This window comes from Rhinoraja longicauda, chromosome 15 (genome assembly GCF_053455715.1).
Source record: "Rhinoraja longicauda isolate Sanriku21f chromosome 15, sRhiLon1.1, whole genome shotgun sequence".
Taxonomy (NCBI): Eukaryota; Metazoa; Chordata; class Chondrichthyes; order Rajiformes; family Arhynchobatidae; genus Rhinoraja; species Rhinoraja longicauda.
The window spans coordinates 35,628,359-35,634,358 of record NC_135967.1 but is presented as its reverse complement, the minus strand read 5'-3'; the positions used below and the strand labels follow the sequence as shown (position 1 = coordinate 35,634,358).

Genomic DNA, 6,000 nt, shown 5'->3' with positions numbered 1-6,000 from the left:
ATTTCGGCTGGAGTACATTCAGGAGGGTGGGGCTCTGATATTTAGAATATTTTTTAACCATGAGTTGTTGGTCAAAATTACGCCTTCCAGTTGCAAGGAAATACCACTTATTTACCTTTTGCTTTCTCAGTTGTGGCACGGCGGTAGAATTGCTGCCTTACAGCGCCAGAGACCCGGGTTCGATCCTAACTACGGGTGCTGTCTGTACGGAGTTTGTACGTTCTTCCCGTGACCTGCGTGTGTTTTCCTTGGGTGCTCCGGTTTCCTCCCATGCTATCCAGTCATCCTCCCACACACCAAAGACGTACAGGTATGTAGGTTGATTGGCTTGGTATACATGTAAATTGCCCCTAGCATGTGTATGATAGTGTTTGTGTGCAGCGATCGCTGGTCGGTGCGGACTCGATGGGCCGAAGGGCCTGTTTCCTCGCTGTATCTCTAAAGTAAACCGGACTAAACAGTGACCATTTCACTCATGACCTTGTCAAAAGAGCAATCAGCAAAGGTGCACCTGAACGGCAACATGAGGCACAACGGGTTGTCTAATGTATCTTGTCAGCTGTGCTGTGTTAGCCAGTCATTTATACTCCCCTGCAAGCAACAGAGCAGAGCGTGAAATCAGTATTGACAATGCTTTCAATCTCACTCAGTCACAGATCAGCAAAATGGAGCCTTGCTTTTAACAAGCTAATCACGCTAACACCAGCCCATCAACCTTTGAGTTCTTTTGTACTTAACAATGTGACATATTGTTTAGTGGAGGTCAGTTGAAAGCTGTACTTCATTAAGGGGTGCCTCTGGAGGTTGAATAATTCGAAGAAGATCAATACCTTCCTATCCTCACACCAGCAATTTTCCTTCCTGGAAATGTGCTGCAATTATACATGCTTTTTTGAGGTTATACTAACCAGTTCAAGGTACAGTAATCACTGCACTTAGATTCACACTATTTATTTCCATTTTTAGGCCCCTGTTCGTGAAGGTTTTGAACCCTGCTGGGAATGACACACTGAGCGACAACCATAATAACCACTATTGTAAGAAATTTATTGTAAGAAATTCAAATTAAAATTGTTAAGAATTTCAACCTTAAAGTCCTTCTCCAAACGTTTAAATCCTCCTGTGGTTACACCATTCACCACTGCGGCAACAGCACTCCACCCCAATCATTCCACCCGTTCTACAAACCTGGTTCTGGAAGGTTTTTGTGTCACAGAAAGTCAGAGACACTACGCAAAAACTGTCCATTAGGCCCGTCGAGTCTGTGCCAATCACCAACCATCCACTTTTCCACTAATCCTACCCTATTTTATTTAGATGAGTTTAGAAAGACAGTGTAGAAACAGGCCCTTCGGCCCACCGAGTCCATGACAAGCCTCAATCACGACCATTCCCCCCACATTCCCATTATGTCCTATTTCCTTTCCCCCACCCCCAATTTCTACCACTTATAGACACAGTAGGGGCAATTTAGAGTGGTTAATTCACTTGCAATCTGCATATCTTTGGGACGTGGGTGGAAAACTGGAGCACCCCAAGGTAATCCAATGTGCAAACTCCACAGTCAGGACTGAACCCTTGTTAGTGGAGCTATGATGCTTCTTTGAGTACCAGGATTTTTTTTCTTCACATCATTCTGGCAGCCTTTAGATATTCTCAGGTACCAGAATTCCCCTTATAAAACATTTGCCTCTCTACTCTTCCTTTAAGACAATCTATAATGCACAGCGATTTCACCAACCTTTAGTTCATTCTCCCTTGTCCTTGCTGTTTAAGATTCATTATACTGTACTTCCATGAAATGCTTTAAGATATTTTTGTACTTTAAAAATACCATACAAAATACAATTAGTTCGGGTTGTAAGAACAATGGTAACAGTACGTTGTGACACCTATTAACACGCTGCTGTTAGCTGTATCGAGGCCATTTCGACAATAGCCTGAAGCCTTATTACATCAACCCTGACAGGAGATAGACACAAAAAGCTGGAGTAACTCAGCGGGTCAGACAGCATCTCTGGAGAAAAGGAATAGGTGATGTTTTGGGTCGAGGCAGTATCCTCTCTACCTTACTTGCAGAGGTTTGATAGAGCATTTTGTGACATATCAAATCTCCTCAATCTTCTAAGTTAAGTAGAGGCATTGATTTAGTATAGTTTAGTTTTAGTTTAGTTTTTTCTTGTCACATGTACCAAGGTAGAGCAAAAAGCTTTTTGTTGCATGCTATCCAGTCATCGAAGGGACTATTCATTACTAAAACCAAGCCGGCCACAGTGTACAGATACAGGATAAAGGGTATAATATTTAGTCGAAGATAAAGTCCAGCAAAGTCCGATTAAAGATAGATCAAAGGTCCCCACTGAGGTAGATGGGAGGTCAGGACCGCTCTCTAGCTGGTTGCCTTATAACAGCTGTGAGAAAGCTGTCCTTGAATCTGGAGTTGTGTTTTCTCAAACTTCTGTACCTCTTGCCTAATGGGAGAGGGGAGAAGGAGTAACCGGGGTGAGACTAGAACTTGATCATGCTGGTGCCTTACCTTACCGAGGCAGCGTGAAGTGTAGATGGAGTCAACGGAAGGGGCGTGGGTTTCCATGACGGTCTGGGCTACGTCCACAACTCACTGTGATTTCTTGCGGATTCCTGCTCTTCGTCGATGAGCTTTTCTTGTGATTGCATCAATGTACTGGGCCCAGGGCAGATCCTAAGAGATATGCAAGCACAGGAAATAGAAGCTGCTTACTGTCCCCACATGCCACCCAGCAATGAACACAGCTTCATGGATCCTAGGCTTTCCCTTTCTGACGTCACCAATCAGCTCCTTGGTCTTGCTCATGTTGAGAGCGAGATTGTAGTTCTGTCCCCATTCAATCAGATCAGCAAACTCGCTCCTGCATCTCGGTGTGGAGTTTGCACGTCCTCCCTGTGACCACGTGGGCTTCCTCAGGGTGAAACATAGAAACAGGGGAAATAGGTGCAGGAGTAGGCCATTCGGCCCTTCGAGCAAGCACTGCCATTCAATATGATCATAGCTGATCATCCAGAATCAGTACCCCGTTCCTGCTTTCTCCCCGTATCTCTTGATTCTGTTAGCCCTAAGAGCTATATCCAATTTTGTGCTCCACTGCTCCAATGCTCCGGTATACTCCCACAACTCAACGACATGCTGGTTTGTAGGTTAATCCCTACCCCTGGTGGGTAGGGAGTGGATGTGAAAGTGGCATAACATAGAACTAGTGTGACACACGCTTCAGTGTGAACTCCGTGGGTTAAAGGGCCTATTTCCACACTGTATATCCAAATTAAATGAACTACTCGGAATTTTTATTACCTATTATTCAACAATGGTGGTATCGTCGGAGAATTTACAGGTAGCGATGGGGCTGTGTCTGGCTACAACTGTCATGGGTATAAGTGAGATTAGAGCAGGTTGCTTCAAGTATATGGTGAGTCCTGGGCATCAATTTCTTTCATCTTAATCCTCTTATTTCAAGCACACCTTCAAGGAATAGTTTTCCATTGCAATATTCCCTGTAGGCAACCGGTCTGCTATTTTCTGCTCAGTAAGCAGCAATAAGACAAATCAGTTGACAAATTCATTTGTGATTGCATTCTGGTTTGTTGACTATTTAAAGGATTTTTTTAATGTTCACCCCAGCATTCAGATTAGCATCTCTTTCATCGTTAATTCTCCCTTTTGTACGAAGATGGACCATCAGATTCACATAAGATATGCCTGGAAGAGGGTTGAATCCATAAACTTGACATGGATTTGAGTGTGCTACATACTTAGCGTCAACGGAGAGGCAGGAAGAGGCCTTCTGATCTCCGAAAGTGTCTCATGCTGTCTGGACTGAACAGATACGAACTAATGGCATTAGAGACTGTATAATCCATGGGAGGAACATCCATTCTAGCTGTTCACTGGAATCAGCAGAAGGGAGATTAAAAGAATAAAGCTGTGCTGAATTGTCTGATAAGGTGTGTGCTGTCTGAATGTACAAAGAACATGTTAGGTCTGGATTTATTTATCTCCAATAAGAGATGTGAAAACTCCAGCGCTGACACATCCTTGATCTACAGAGGTGAACTTGAATGTGCAATGATGGTCTCAGCCTCCAGTACTGCCCATTCTAAAACAGTAGCTGACACTGACTATTTCATCAAGCATTTACTACCGATTATTTACTATCAGTGCATGTTATTTGCTATTTCATTGCACTAGCAAGTTTGAATTTAAAACAAAGAGCAGTTTGTTATTTAACATGAATTTTTATTCCATCCACAGGGTGACACGGTGGCCCAAGGGGTAGAGTTGTTGCCTTGCAGCGCCAGAGGCCTGGGTTCAATCCTGACTACGGGTGCTGCCTGTACGGAGTTTGTACGTTCTCCCCGTGACTGTGTTAATTGGCTTCAGTAAAGATTGTAAATTGTCCCTAGTGTGTAGGATAGTGCTAGTGTATGGGGATCGCTGGTTGGTGCAGACTCGGAGGGATCAAAGGGCCTGTTTCTGTGCTGTATCTCTAAACTAAACTGGTGCTGGAATGCAACAACTACCGCTGCGCCACCGTGCCGCTCGTAGTGCACAGTTTCCAGACGCACTGCAATACGGGGTCGATGCGTGGAGTGGACGGAGCAAGCCCCCTATTCTTTCTCTCTCTTCCAAATATTCATTTAATATATGGTCCCTAAATAAGGGACGTATCAGATATTAAACTGATAGGAACAGATACTATGTGTAGGAAGGAAATGCAGATGCTGGTTTAAACCGAAGATAGACACAAAATGCTGGAGAAACTCAGCGGGACAGGCAGCATCTAGGGAGAGAAGGAATGGGTGATATTTCGGGTCATTTATGAGCTCATTCAGTTTAATCCTTCCCTCATTCCAGGAAACAATCGGGTGTGGAAGGGTCTCGATCCAAAGCGTCCCCCATTCCTTCTCTCCAGAGATGCTTCCTGTCCCACTGAGTTTCTCCAGCATTTTGTGTCTATCTTAGGAACAGATACTGCACTAGTTTGTGCTACACACAGGTTTTAAAAAAAATTATTATTTTTTAAATTTATTTATTTTCCGGTCAATACAATACAACAGATTGATCATACAGTTGTGAAAGTTAAACAGTGCAAAATCATTGTATCAAAAATAAAATAATATAATCACACATGATATTTTCTGACCGAAAAAAAAGGTGTAGGCAGAAGCCAAAGCTTATTGTGCCTACCCTTAATACTTAACAAAATATAATTAAAACAAAACACAACATCATAAGTCAGAAGCAGATAAACAAAACATAGAAAGAAACACAAATATAGTCAAGAACCATCATTTCTAACATGTTAGTCATTTCTCAATGCTGATCACATATTTTGTATCTTTCAAATATAATACTTTTGAACATTTTCTGAATTCAAGCTCAATCACATATACTACCGTGCCAGTTTTCAATGGTAATCCCTCGTTGTGCGACCATGACGTAAACATTCTTAAATGATCTATTTTAGAATCCCATACATTTTAATGAGATCGCACTTCATTCTTCTAAGCTCTAGAGAAAATGAGCTCATTCAGTTCTCATTCCAGGAAACAATCGGGTGCATCTTCATTGCACCCATCCCAAAGACAAGTAGATCCTTATTGAATTGATTAATTGAATAAGTTTATTGGCCAAGTATGTACACATAAAAGGAATGTACCTTGGTGCTCCGCTCGCAAGTAACAACACGAACATACAGTAAACAATTAAGAATAAAGCATAAAACATTAAAAGATTCTGGCAGGCAGGTTTGCTAGTGCTACACGTGTGGGTTTAAACTAAGTAGTGGGGGGGGGGGGGGGGGTTGACAAATTGGGAATATGAAGATGGAGTTAAAGGGGAAGCGAATACAGGAGAAATTGCAAAGGACTCTCGAATAAATGGGAAGGAAAGTTCTAGATGGGATAAGAGAGTAAGGTCAGGACCAATAGTGACCGGTGTGAGAGGGGAGGGGAATACCAAAGTTA

General features: G+C 42.6%; 1 pseudogene; it reads right to left on the bottom strand.

Annotated features, from left to right (window-relative positions):
* Window positions 1–4,573: 4,573 nt before the first annotated feature.
* LOC144600762 (U2 spliceosomal RNA) lies at window positions 4,574–4,747 on the bottom strand (annotated as a pseudogene).
* Between the last annotated feature and the right edge of the window lie 1,253 nt (window positions 4,748–6,000).